Source organism: Manis javanica, chromosome 11, assembly GCF_040802235.1.
Source record: "Manis javanica isolate MJ-LG chromosome 11, MJ_LKY, whole genome shotgun sequence".
NCBI lineage: Eukaryota > Metazoa > Chordata > Mammalia > Pholidota > Manidae > Manis > Manis javanica.
The window spans coordinates 100,649,649-100,664,321 of NC_133166.1; the positions used below are offsets into that span (position 1 = coordinate 100,649,649).

Sequence of the window (14,673 nt, forward strand, 5' to 3'; positions counted from 1 at the left end):
AGAAGTAACAATAGGAATAGAAATGCCTACATCTTCATGTTTTTAATTCTTTCTATAGCACCATCAAATCTGAAGTAAATTACTGCCATCAATGTGTGCTTTTTGCTCTGCATACCCATCTGCTTAATGTAAAGACAACTAGCAATAGAGATGGCATTAGAGAGCATTTTCTTCTGCATTTCAAAATATTCTCTATAAACCTGGTCCTCACTGATTCTCTCCTCGCCACCACACACTCCTCACCCCCAAGGGATAGGTCATCAAAGCACCAATGGGACATAGCGTGGCACATCTACAAGCGTCTGCTGTTCTCCTGGCAGGTCATTCCATGTCTGACATTCACAGCAAAGCCATGTTCACAAGCAAAATGACCGTCAATATAGAAATCCGGAAGCTGTCGCCTAGATATTCTGACCCATCTGTGGGGTGGGGCCCGTGCACTGACCTGCAGGACCAGAAAGCCCACAGCGAGGGGTGGGGCTGCTCCAAACCCCGGTCCCTTGACTGTCACTCATGCAGCAGAGGGTGCCCTCCCCAAGGAGGGTAAAGGTCATCCCTCTGTCTGGGTGGGGGTCACATGTGTAAGTTACTTCTTTCCCAAAAGGAAAGACTTCCTGAGGTTCTCCTGTGTGTTTCCCATTAAGGATAGCTGGAGGATTTGGACACAGGATTTCTAGAAAGAACACCAAGATTTGGGGTCCATTGGCGTTTCAGTAAAAATGATTACACAATAATGGTGCCCTGGGACTGTGTTACGATGCTTTTCTATGAGAACACAACCAAGGTGAGTGGAATGAAATAAGCGTGACTTTCAGAGAAGGAAGAAACTGAGGTGAGACTTCAGTTACAGTTTATGGCAGGAGTTCCAGGCCCTCCAGGTAGCTCCATTTTCAATCAATTTGGAAGGTAATTTTTTTTTTTCTGTTTGGCTACTTTATGTCAGGCATCATAAGAGTCCTGAGTTGACAATGAGGTACAAGACAGACAAGTTGGCCCTCAAAGACGTTTGAGAGAATCCTTTTTAAAGCTTGTTGAATATGGGCTCTCATTTTTAGCTGATAGAGATGTCCCCATTGACCTAATAACAACAGGATGTTACAGAGTACAGGACAAATTAAAACATGAGAGGCTGAATGTCCCTCTGCAAAGCAGTCCTTTATTTCTAAAGACAAACTTACAATTTTACCTCTACTTAATCCATCTTCATTCCTGTTTCCTCATAACTCAATGCAATATTTCCCTTATTCGTCATGGGATGAATTGTGTGTTGTACTTGTCTTTAGGGAAGCTCAACAGCTTTTTTTACCCATGTATACTTCTACCAGGAAATTATAAACTCCTTGATTATGTGGGGAAGATGTTTTTCTGAAATAAGTAGCTCCTAGTCTAGAGATTTTCAAACATGGGGTGCTCAAAAAAATCTGATGATTGAAGGAAATAATGATGACTTTCCCCTAAAGATTCCATAAATGAGAACCAGAGGGAATAGCTAATCATTTGCACACTTTAAATGTGAAAGGCAGGGATATTTCACCCACTTTCATGAAACCATCCAAATTAGGACAGAAAATGTGGAACATTTCATTATCATTTTTATTTATTAGGTATCTATACTGTTACTGTGAGACATGTCACAAAGGATGCTCAGCTGAGCTATTCATGTGTTCCCTTGTACAACCGGGTTAAACTTGATTAAGTAAAAGGTATATTGCAATGTCATATAACAGTGAGGTAGTTAGTGGACCAGTTAAGAACCATGCCTCCTGATTACCTAAGGCATGTGGTCAGGGCAGTAACCAACTGCAGCAGAGACCACTGGTATCTCCAGGATCCACTTTCCTCTTCATTAGTAACAGAAACCTGTATTTTCAACTGGGCCACTGTCATTTCTCAGCTTCCCTTACAGCCTGATTCAAGGGACTAAGTTCGGGCTAGAGAAGGGAAGTGGAGTGCCAGGGGTCACTTCTGGAAAGTGTCCTTAAAGGGATGGTGTTCCTTTCTCCCATTCTTTCTCTTAGCTGGCTGGAGTTTGGACCATGAGATGACACGGAGTCTCTGGTGGAAGGATCCTAGGTTTCTGTGGATCATGGAGTCACCGTATGAGCCTCAGATAGCCCATAGTTCTTAACCTGAGAATTAAACTTCTATCTTGTTTAAGCTTCTAGTATTTTTTTTTTCCTTTACAGTTTAACCTCGACTGATATATTGTAACAGTGTGAAATAGTTGGTCTCTCTGCCTTCTTATTGTCTCTGTCTCCTTTGCTGCCTTAGTCTCTGCGTCAGAAAGCTTCTGCTCAGCCCTGCAGCCCTGCGCATAGGCTTGTTAATCATCAAAAGGAATTTTGCTCGTGACTTAAGACTGATGCAACCAGCCCCTTATCTTTATCTTCCCTGCTGAGATAAAGATGTACAGAAATAGGGACGTCCCTCAAGGCCAGACCCAGGACAAGGAAATGATTGTTAGTCAACTAAGCAAGGACAAGGGGTTCACAACCCTCCTCAGGCCTTTGCTGACCTCCAGATGTCTGAGGCTGATTGTCACCTCCTGACCTAAACCCCCTCCCGCTCCCATTCCCTAATATGAAGAAAGCTTGAAATCAACCCTTAGTTAAGGCGGTGCCACCTAAGCGGGTTCCCAAAGGAACACCTTGCAAAGCAAAACGCACTCTTGCATTGGGCCGTGGAGGGGTGACAGTGCGGAAGGTGGGTGGGTGCTTCAGAGACACTCAGCCGCACAAGCAGGGCCATCGGTTGTGACGCGCTCCCTGCTGGCAGCGGGTGCCCCCCGGTAGTCTGTGGGTGGAGCCGTGTCGCAGGGGCCTGGGGCAGTGCTGGGCTGGGTCATGGACTGAAGCAGGGAGGGGAGGGGGCTGTGCCCCCGCACGCCTGTTGCATCCCGTTGGCACTGCCCGCCTGCTGTAGGTGTCTGCGAACATTCAGCTCAGTTGCAGCGTGGCTCACGCCACACCTGCCCCCTGCACTGCCAGTTCGGGACCCCCAGGAGCACTCCTACTAACTTCTTTATGGTACTAACTGCATTTACGATACTTTATTGCAGAGGTAAGAGAAATAAATGCTGATGAGTTCTTAATAAAAATGAGACACATCAAATCTTTGACAAATTCAGGTGGAACAAAGTGTAAAGTCTAGAAACCAATAGCTCCACAGTTAAGATGTTGGTCCTTTGAGAAGCTGGTGTAGTTTGAGGGGTTACCTAGCTGACTATTGTGTCCATATCTCGGGGCAGCGTAAGTTTTCCTTGAACACGAAAAAGGGTATTTTGTGTTTGTTCTGATGTGATAGCGCCCCACCCTACCTCCTGGGTACATTCAGCCAAATAGCCTCTAAATGAGTGAGTGGTTTATAGTCCCTCCCCAACAGGTTCTTCTCATACTGTTCTGGGATGGACTGTGGACATTGATTTTTTGTTTTGTTTTAAAGTTTCCTGGGTGATTCTAACGCTCCACCACGGACGAGAGCCCCTCAGTGGTCCTGCCTCTCGGAGGCTTCACTACTCAGTGGCCAAGGACCCCTGGCACCGGGGTATTAGTTCCCTGTGGCTTCGGTAACAAGTCCCACAAGCTTGGTGTGTGTCTGTGTCTCCTCGGGCTGCTCTAGCAACATGCCACAGACTGGGCAGCTTAGAAACAACAGGAACATATCTCTCAGGGTTTGGGAGGCTGGGAAGTCCAAGATCAAGGGGCTGGCAGATTTGGGGTCTGGGGAGAGCCAGCTGTCTCACAGGTGATGCCCTCCAGCTCTAACTCCGATGGCAGAGGACCGAGGGAACTTCCTTGGGTCTTTGTTTTAGAAGGACACTAACCCATGAGTGAGTCACTTCCTGGTGGCCCACCTAACACTATCATTTTGGCGGTTAGGATTTTAACATGGGAATTTGGGGGGACACAAACATTCACACACTATCAGTGACTTAAAAACATGTGTTCTCATAAGGTGGGAGGTCAGAAGTCTGAAATGAGTTTCCGGGCTGAAATCAAGGCGTTGGCAGGGCCATGCCCCCTCCAGAGGCGCCAGGGGGGAATCTGCTTCCTTCCTTTCCCAGCTTCTAGAGCTGCACTCTGTTCCCTGGCTTGCGGCCCCTTCCTCCGTCCTGAAAGCCAGCAGGGTAGCATTTTGCTGCAGTGGTCACATGGCCTTCTGTTGTCCTCAGGTCTCCCTCTGCCTTCCTCTTCCAAGGATACTTGCGATTGCATTTAGGTCCCCACCTGGATAATCCAGGCTACTATCCCCATCCAAGATCTCATGTGCAAAGTCACTCTGCCATATAGGTGACGTCCACAAGGCCCAGTGTTAGGATTCCAGTATCTCTGGAGGCCAGTGTACAGCCTGCCCCAAACAGCAGCGTGTGGAATTTGGAGAAGTGACTGAGCTCAGGCCCCACCTGAGGCCAAATGAGTATGAATTCGCACTTTAACAAGATCACGATGATTCACTTGCACACGAAAATTCGGGAAGCATGGTGCTAATGGGATCCTACCCAAGGAATTCTCCCCATGATTGGATCCCACAGCAAATACAAATTGAAGGACCTTTCACGTGGCAGTGGGGATCACAGGACCAGTGATTTCCCCTCACGCTCTAAGTGCTCGTCAGAGTGGCAGTAGTTTCCACAACTGTCAGTGAGGCCTCAGCCTTAAGCACCAGGCTGCCGGAGCTCTTTCTTCCCTCCCATAGTTGGCACAAGGCTTGCCACTGTAACATGATCACCTGGTTTTTAAAGTTATGTAAGGGAAGTAAATTATACAACCTAAGTGGCTTCTCCTGCTAACATCAGTTTCACTACCCTATACAGGTTTTCCTGGGCTAGCAAGTCAGGGTTTGGTGGGTCACTTTCTCAATGTCATCTATGCTTATGGCAATTAGTTCCTCTTCTCTTATGTAAGCAAGAGGGAAGGAAAAATAGTTTATTGACCATTGACACCAATATTATACTTCCCCCAGATTTAAGCAATAAAGGGCAGAGTTTAGCTTTTTTAAAAAACGTTAATTTCACATAAGGAGAGGTGAGAGCTGAAAAGAGTTCATAGTAGCTCCAAAATGAAATTAGAGTGGCTCCTGAGAATCACAGCAATGATTGAAACTTCTGAATGAGTTGAAAGACTAGGAGGAGACTGTCAAATGCTCTAAACAGTCCACAGGAGGGCAGCAGTGCTATGACGCCTAAAGGCTGACCCAACTTCATTTTACTGTAACCTTTTCTGGATGAATCTGGAAACTATGAAAGCAATATAGCTTGTGGGTGGGGCCGGGGGGGTGGGGAATCCATGTGTACAGTCACTCAATATTACATTGTCTGTAAGGTAGCAGACCATGTTAAAATAATGCTCCTGTTATAAATATGCACGTTTTTAACATATGCAATAAAGTTCATTCTTGCTTAAAATGTTAGCTGTCAGACCTTTCAGCTTTGAGAACACCAGAGTTATATATTTTCCTTAAAACTTTCACAATACAAGCTCATTCCTGCCTATTTCAGGTCTTTCCAGCATTCTTGCACAAGACTTTTAATGTTAGTCATAAGCTTTCCCCTTTACTTTACAATTTTCAATATACTGTAGTCTTAACACCAAGTAAAAATAAATGCTGTATTTACAGTCAACTGATTTTCATCTGCTTCTGATAGTAGAATGATTATTCATAGTTCTTAAGTCACAGACAGACTTATTTGATTAATCAGGAATTAATCTGGTTGCCAGGGTTAGATATTTTCTGACTTTTTGAATAGGATAAACTAGTAAAACCACAGTATTCTTTTGAAATATAAAGCTTTACCATGTCTTTGTAAGTTTATATGTAGAAATAGACATGGGGCTTGAGAATCACTAATGCAGACCTCTGCTTTGCTGCATATTAGCATCACTTGGGCCCCAGATCAATTACTAGAGAAGTGTCTTGGGGGTGGGGTCCGGGGAGCAGTAAAGCTCCCAGGTGATTCCAGTGTGCAGCCATGGCTCAGAAACACTTCAAGTGTCCTGCTCTGAAACTTGGACTCGATGCTGTAGGTAATGTGGCGTGACTGACGCCTCTGAGCAGGAGGCCAGAGCTAGTCTGGGAGAGGAGCAGCTCGGGCATCCCTGAGGCTCTGAGATGAGAGGGGTGGGAGATATGTGACTGTCAGGGTGGAGTGGTTAAAGATGATGGGCCATGATCAGAAGCGGACTCTGACTTGAGATAAAACACATGGGAAACAGATGCATCATCACAAAGGAAATTTCTGCAAACCCACATTTTATTTACTAGATTTGAAGGTCCAATTTTCAAAAATGAATAATGAAGACCTCTATACATGCAAATACATTCCTCCAATTAAAAAAAATGGCAAATTCAAATATGCTTCTTTACCCTCATTTAAACCAACTTCTCTAGAAAAACTGGTTTCCCCACATATTTGACAAATTATTTGACAGACAACATACTTTATACCCATAGTTCAACCTCACATATAAATTAAGTAGAAAAATCTGAAGCAGAAACTACTATAAAAGTTTATTTTGGTAAGCATAACAATCTTTGGTCGAAAATGCCTCAATCAGGCTTTAAAAAATATTAATAGTACAGCCACGCCTTCTAAACAAGTGCTATGTTCTTGAAAAGTATGTGAAACCAGGTACAGTAAAACTTCAACTTCAGATTTAATTCAGAATTCCTGTCTATTTCTGCTCGAGCTTCTCTTCCTAAAGTACCTGCCGGAGATCACAAAGGGAAGGGACACTTACAGTATTACAAACACGGCCTAGAGTAAATCAGTACTGCCGCTGGGTCACTCAGGATTCCCAGCCATCTCCTTCTCAAGGCAACCATTCTTTGGCCCGTTTGTGCTACTAAATATAAAAGTGTAAAACAAAGCCTGTAAAAATGGAATTGGAATTGGAGTGGCGGTCCCACCTCTGCCCACTGGCTTATTTGAAAGACCCCTGCCTGGTGTGAGGACTTGAGAGCCACGATCTATTCCTCCAGAGTATAAAGTGCCACCTCAGCTGTTTCCTTTTTTCATCTCTTTTTACAACCAACAGCAAATTCGCAAAAGAAACACGTGTCTTCATTTTCACTCTGCCTTTCAGCAGATGAGGTCAGATGCTCACAAAGACTAAGATTCCGATACAACTTGAGGTTCTCAGATGAATTTATTCCCTGCAAAACTGCCTAGTTTTAGATAACATGCTTACGGAAAGACATCTCTATTCAAGTAGGGAGAAAAAACTCACCCATAGCCAGAATTTAGAGGGGATTCTAGTTCTTAAAGTGTGGAGTTCCCTTTAAGAAGATGCCCTAAAAGAGGACTACAAGGCCACAATCTTGTTATGGGTGCGTGAGCCCTGTCACTTTGTACTGAAGTATGCAACAGATTCTGAACTATTATTATTTCTTAGATCAATTTATCGATAAAAAGTGTAGATGAATGCCATAAACTTTATAGCTTCTTTCAGTCACAATTCTTAGTTACAAAATTTTTTTTAAAAATACAATTTTACTCTGTTAACTTTAAGAGTATTTTCCACTAATATTCTTAGTTAACGAAGTCAAGCTTGTTCAAAATCCCAATTTTTACTGTTCTTGTATTTAACGTTTAAGGGCTGAAGTAGTAAACACTTATTTTTAAAGACTTTTGACAATAAACAATATATAACACACGCTAGAATTGTTGAATGATTCTTCAGAATCTGAATCATTGAACAAAATAGATTTCAAAATTACTTTTTTTACAAATGAAATGCAATGTCAATTTGAATTATACCTCTAGATTTGAAGATTTTATTTAAAAAAATCATTTCCCCACATTAATACTACCAGGAATACTGTGTTGACTCTCCAATGTAAGTGCAAGTATTATTTAAGCAGAAACAGGCAAGATGTTCACACCCAAATGCACACGTTTCAAAGCAGCATCAAAGAACAGTGACTACAGTCAAGCCACATTAAAATGTTAGCATTGTCTTAACGGTTGCATTCATGGGTGAAAAAATAATAAAGACAAAAATGAATACATAAAGTGAAAGACCATAACTTCTGCATATCTTAACATTTTAACAGAATCAAAAGATAAACTGATACACTGGTTTATGGAAACCAGTCATTGTCTCTACCCTCTGGAGAGGTTGATTTATCCTGGTAAGTGGTATATATTCACCTCTAACCTCTATTTCTCTACAAGAAAGGTATATAGATAACATCAGAAATGAAATACAGAAGCCTATTTAGAAAATGGACAATTAAAACTGTATTTATAGTACTGAGTCCCCAGTCTAGGAAATAAATGATTTTTAAGAATATTTTCAAATGTTCAACTAGTCTCCCTTGGCAACCGTTCTATCCCTGTATGTATTTTTGATTCCTTCCAAAACAAGAAATAAAGCACTACCATACAAAGCCCTTGCTAAGTATTTCCACAGTTTAATTTAGGGCTAATGGGAGGGACTGGAGAGAACCACATGTTTTCCTAACAGCAATTTAAAATCTGGCTCTGAGATGAAACTTTAAAAAAGTCAATGATTCTAGCAAAGTTCAAGTTCAGTGATGCCTCATTTACCCTTCGCAGTCAGGCACTCATGTATTCCAGTTAAGAGATTCTCCTAAATAAAGTTCACATCACACTTTTACTTTAATAAGAGATACCTTTCTAAAATCTGTTCTATCAGTGCTATCCAATGAGACAGAATGCAAGTCACATAGGTAATTTTAAATTTCCTATAAGCCATATTTTAAATGAAGCAGGCAAAATTGATTCAATAGATTTTACTGAAGCCAAAATGCATATATTTTTACTTTTTCATACTAATCTTTAAAACCAGGTGTAAAATCTTTAATTTTTACATTTAATGGGACACCTTACATTGGACTAGCCACTCCTGAGGTCCTCAGTAGCCATACCTGCTACTGAGTATTGACCTGGGAAATACAGATAGAGGCCCTGCCTTAGGAAATTGGTGGCGATAGACTGAAACTAAGTTTGGCCTTCGGTTGTTTACCAAGATGCTGGCTACAGCAAACACTTGGGAGATGCCACCCAGTATAAGAGCTTACCATGTTAGTTCTGGGTACTTTAATACTTCTCTGTGGGGAGGCCATCATTCTGAACCACCAGTTACAGGACTATACTTGTGATACAGCAATTTCCTAAGGACTACTGTGGGCAGCGACTATATTTAGGCCTGTCACTGAACTCCCTAAGGCTACTCTATTTTTGAAGTCAATACATTTTTTGATGTGTCGTAGAATATTTTCCTCAAAATTTTAAAGAAAATCCAATATATGAGAAAGATTAAAAGAATTAATGTAAAGAACCATTTGAAGATGAAAACATCTGAAATGAAATTCCTAATTACAGTTACATTAACTTCAGCAGTCATTAAATTAACTTGAAATGTTTACAAATACCTGGAAGCTCAGGACAATCTGAGAACTCCTTTCCTGGTGGGCTTTAGCTTCAAAGGAACTCTGAGACCAAGCCGACACACAGGGCGGGCACATGGCCAGTTCTAGCATGTTGTTCTCCCCTTCGGCTCTGTGAGCAAAGATACCACTGTGGCTTCTCCTATTGGCCTTTCTGCTCCCAAGCGCTTGATTGTAACCGAGGGTAACGCCTCCCACCGTAAGTGGTGGGATACACAGCTCCCTCTTCCCAGCTATGGGGGCACGTTCTGGCCCAAATGCAGGCACTCTCCCAATTCAAGGGCAGAAGGTGGAGGGGGTCAGTGGGTTTAAGGCAGTGCAATTCACTGTTTCAAAACTAAGAATTATTTGTTGGTTTTTTTTGTTCATATACTAACAATATTCTGATCAAAGGAAACAGATCAATGCCTTGATTGCATTGATATTTACAAGTTGAATTTATTTACAAAATTAAATAAAACGTATTTGGGGTTTTAGAAACCGCTATTTTTCCTCCCTGCACTTGAACAGATTCTGTGATTATTTCCCACTGGGCTAAAAATATCCCCTTGCTTTTGGGTTCACAGCTGCTAGAAGGCAGAAGAAGCCAGACAGTCTGATGAAAGGACAAGGCGACACGCCTCTCCCGGAGCCCACGTCAGCGCCTGTCAGTACATGCTACTTATGTGCAAAACGGGAACGGTGTAAGAAAACCTCAGCAACTTAGCAGAGAACAGGAATCTGTGTCCTCTGTGATGTTTACTGCCAGTGTATCTTAGCTCACGTTAATGTTACCCAAATATTCATCGGACATTTTTCAAAAGAAAGGACATCTCTCAAAACAAACACAGAAAGCAGATAACTTTCAAAATAAAAGCTTCTCCTCAGAGAAAAATAAATTTTACTTCTCTGTGGCTCTCACCAGTTAGGTATGTGCTGAACAGAGGATGGGAAAAGGGCAGAATAAACTCATGACACCAAACCAGGGGAAGTGAGCGGCACATCAGTTGGACAAAGTCCCTGGCAGAGGGTGAGGTGGGGGCGACAATCCGCTCACAATGACAAGGGCGGTCCTGGCCGTCCAGTCCAGAACAGGCACCTTACGCGAGAAGCTCTTTCGCTTTGAAGACTTACAGGCAGAACGGACTCTGCACCTCTGTGCAGTCAGTTTACCTCTGAAACCACCTGGCCTTCAGTGAACACTGTGAACTCTCTCACAGAGCAAGACTGTAAGAAGCCATCCTGGTCTCTAGCACCTTAGATTTGGAGGGAGTACACCGAGATCTTATTAAATCCATGAGCAATGTCTTAGTAATCAATTTTAGGACAAGTCACACATTTTCAGGTGCATGATGGCTTTTGCACCGAGCGGTTTCTTCCCCTGGCACATGTGGCGTCAACCTCAGGGAAGGTCTCACATGACCTCCCATTTCTCTGGGATAGGCCTAAATTTCATAACTCATAATTTCATGTGCTCTTTCTACTAATTACACAGCCTTTGTTACTTACTAGTCAAATTTAAATTTTTGAGGAGTTTGTCAAATGCTCGAGAATTTGAGAGCTAAAATGTAAAATGCTCAATTTGATCCTTCAGCTTTTTGCCCCATGTCATTACCCCACTACCTGAACTAGCCGTTAAGACACAGTAAATCTCACAAACCTTTGTAACATTCATTTAAGCAGACAGCTTAGAAATTACAAAGTTACTGGATCAGTCATTATTAATATAACATTAAAGATAGCTTTCAGTTATAACAGATAATAAATACCCTTAATGAAATAAATATAACTAGTCACAGGTAATAAAATATATAAATTATGCAAATAGTTCTAATCAACTCTCACTAGTGAATGCTCGCTTTGATGATTTAACTGGAGTAAAGAAAATTATGCATTTATGAAAAAAGTCATTACAAATAAGTAAAAACAGTCATGTAAACAAAGGCATCTGTTTTTCGGAACCACAGAGTCATGTCACCCAAAATGGGACCCAGAGAAGTAGCAAACGACAGGGCAAGGGCTGTGGATTCCCAGACTAGGAAGCATGGAAGAAAGATTTTTTTTTAACATTGTACATATAAGTAATGTAAAATACTTGTCTCTGATTTCACTTAGCAAAATGCCCTGAAAGTCCAACTACATTGTCTCAAATGGGAAGATTTCCTGCTTTTTTTATAGCTGAATAATACCCAATTATACATATAATGGAATATATAGTTATATATATAATATCCCATTTTATTTATACACACACTACATTTTCTTTATCCATTCATCTGCTGATGGACACTTAGGTTGCTTTCATATCTGGGTTACTGTAAATAATGCTGTAATGAACACGGGGGTGCAGATATCTTTTTGAAATAGTAGTATTATCTCCTCAGATAAATACCTGTCAGTGGAACTGCTGGATCATGATGGTTTTATTTTTAATTTTTTGAGGAACCTTCGTACTGTTTTGCATAGCGGCTGCACCAATTTACATTCCTATCAACAGTACACAAGGATCCCCTTTTCCATGATCCTTGCCAAAAACTATTATTTCTTGTCTTCTGTTAAAAGCCATTCTAACAGGTGTGAGATGGTATCTCATTGTGGTTTTGATTTGCATTTCCCTGATGTTTAGTGATGTTAAACTCCTTTTCATGTATCTGTTGGCCATTTGTATGTCTTCTTTGGAAACCTGTCTATTCAGATCCTTTGTCCACTTTCCAAAATCAAGGTATAATTGACACTTAACATTGTATTAGTTTCAGATGTACAACTTTATATGCAGTATTTATAAATATTGCAAAATTACCACCACAATGTCTAGTTAACATCTGTCACTGTACCTAGTTACAAAATTATTTTTATTTTTCCTTGTGATGAGAACATTTTAAGATCTAGTGTCTCAGCAACTTTCAACTATACAGTATTGCTAACCATAGCCGCCTTGCTGTACATTACATTCCCATGACTTATTTATAACTGGAGGTTTCTACCTTCTGACCCCTTTCACTTCATCCACTCCCGCCTCCCCATCTCTGGAGGTATATCAGCAATCTGTACTCTGTATTTATGAGCTTGGCTTTTTTTTAAAGATTCCACATGGAGCCAGATCATATGGTATTTTTCTTTCTGTCTGACTTATTTCACTTAGCAAATGCCCTCACAGTCCATCCATGTTGTTGCAATGGCAAGACTTATCCTTTTTATGGTTGAATAATATTTGACTGTATACATGTAAGGCTTTTTCTTTATCCATTCACATCAGTGCACAGGTGAATCGCTTGTTTCGTTATGATTTTTTACTGAGGTTTTATCTTGTTCTTTCATTTGAAACATATTCCTGTTCTTTCATTTTCCTTGACTCTCTGTATTGGTTTCTGTGCATTTGATAAACAATCACCTCTCCCAGTCCTAAAGGAGTGTTCACGTATAGATGTCCCTTATCATTCAACCGTGCCCAGCTTTCAGTTGTCACTCAAACCTTGTGATTGTCCAGGCAGCCCACCTTTTTCTTACTGGCTTCCAGTGGTTGAAGGATCCTCCCAAAGGGGAGGAGCTTAGTCAGCTTCTAGATTCTGGCTGACTGGAGACCAGGACCTCAGGCAGCATACTCTTGTCAAGTATGTAATTACACGTCTTTCAGGGAACACAGGGAGATGGGTGTTTCTGTGTGCTTCCTCTGCACGGGGCCCTGGGGTGACGGTCAGTTACAGAGAAGCTTCTTGGCTCGCTGCTGCCCCACTGAACCCATGAACACAAGCCCTGCTGACCACAGGGGCTGGCGGGCAAGGGGTGTCCCCTGGATGGCGGCCACAAACACTGAGGCACCAGAAGTGTGTGCGAGCTTCTTTTCGGGAGATACCGGTGACCTGGAGCACGGCAGGGAGAGGAGCAGACAGCACCCTCTTTCCAAGGGGCCTGAGGAGGTGCGGTCTGTCCCCAGATGTCCGTTTAGCAGAAGATCCTCGGGCTGCAGCTAGGCAGGTAACAGGCTTCTCTCGCAGCAAGATGGGGTTCGTTTCAGTCGGCTGCCCCTGTGCTGTGTCCTGGGGGCAGCTGGTTAAGAACTCTCTCTCCCTTTGTCACTGTGGGGCCATGAACATTAGCCCCTCTGGTCACCAGTACAGGGCAACCAAAAGGTGTTCCCTGCGCAGCAGCCACAAATACCAGGGCCCCGGTTGTGTGCCCAGCTCCTTCCTGAGAGACGCCAGTTACCTGGAGCGGGGGACAGGGGGAGCCGGAGATGGGGCTCCCAGCCTTCATGGCCTTTGGACAGTGTCTGGACTCCTAAGTGTGTGTTGTACTAGATGACTGACCCTCAGGCCAAAACTTTACAAATAAGCAAACAGGTCTCTTTCACAGAAAGATTTGGCAAGTCTCTGCCAGCTGCCTTGGCACCATGCCTGGGGGTTACCCCAGTGAGCCCGGCGAGCCTTTTAAGAACCGTTTCTCCATTCACTAGCCTCCTGGGTCCTCAGGACATGACCCTGCTGACTTTCAGAGATGGAAGTTTGGGGGACCCATCTCTCAGACAACAGGTCTTAAAAGTTGGGGTGTCGGATGTGGGGTTCCAACACTTCACTCATCAGGGAAAGTCTGAGTTGTGAGTTCCCATCTGATTGGGGCTTGCTGCGCCAGGGGCGGGGCTTATGAGAAGACAGGGTCTCGCCTCTGCTACCCACGTTCATGGGGGGTTTTCCTCCACCTGCTGTGTAGTCACCCGGCAGTTTTCTGGATTTCTTTCAAAGGAATTGTTCTATGTGTAGCTGTAGATTCCAAGCGTTGGAAGAGGAGGTAAGTTCAGATCTTCCTATGTTGCCATCCTGAAATGGATGTCCAGCTTAGAGACTCATTCACTGGTAGCTAGAATATGATTAATGCTTGTTAAGGAAACTAAGTATTTAGTGCAGTGATGTTTTAAACAAAGAAGGAAAGTGAGGAAAAGAAAGCTATCTTGTTTTGCGTTCTTGAGACGTTATTTCTATACAAACCTTTTGGGCTTGTAAAAATATTCCACTGACACTATTTCCTACTCAGACTGCTGTGTTTATGTAATTTGAAAAATATACCACTGATTGAGAAATAAATATGCATATCGTTATGTTCCACAAATATATGATTTAAGGTTCAAATGAAAGCATTTTTAGTATTTAAAAATAACTATTAATATAAAAAAAGCTGAAGTCAGAGTGAAAAAATACTTCCATTACATATTCCAAGACACATGATTAATCTAAAAGGAAAATAAATCATACAGTCATGAATAACAAGTCTTAAAATTATTAGGTTTGA

At 42.3% G+C, this 14,673-nt stretch overlaps 2 protein-coding genes across 2 annotated transcripts in view; both read right to left on the reverse strand.

Annotated features, from left to right (window-relative positions):
• The window catches only part of CR1 (complement C3b/C4b receptor 1 (Knops blood group)), a 130,022-nt gene that overhangs the window by 12,960 nt on the left and 102,389 nt on the right, over positions 1-14,673 (reverse strand). The window lies entirely within an intron of this gene.
• LOC108394126 (membrane cofactor protein-like) overlaps positions 1-14,673 on the reverse strand; it is a 49,741-nt gene that overhangs the window by 12,960 nt on the left and 22,108 nt on the right. The window lies entirely within an intron of this gene.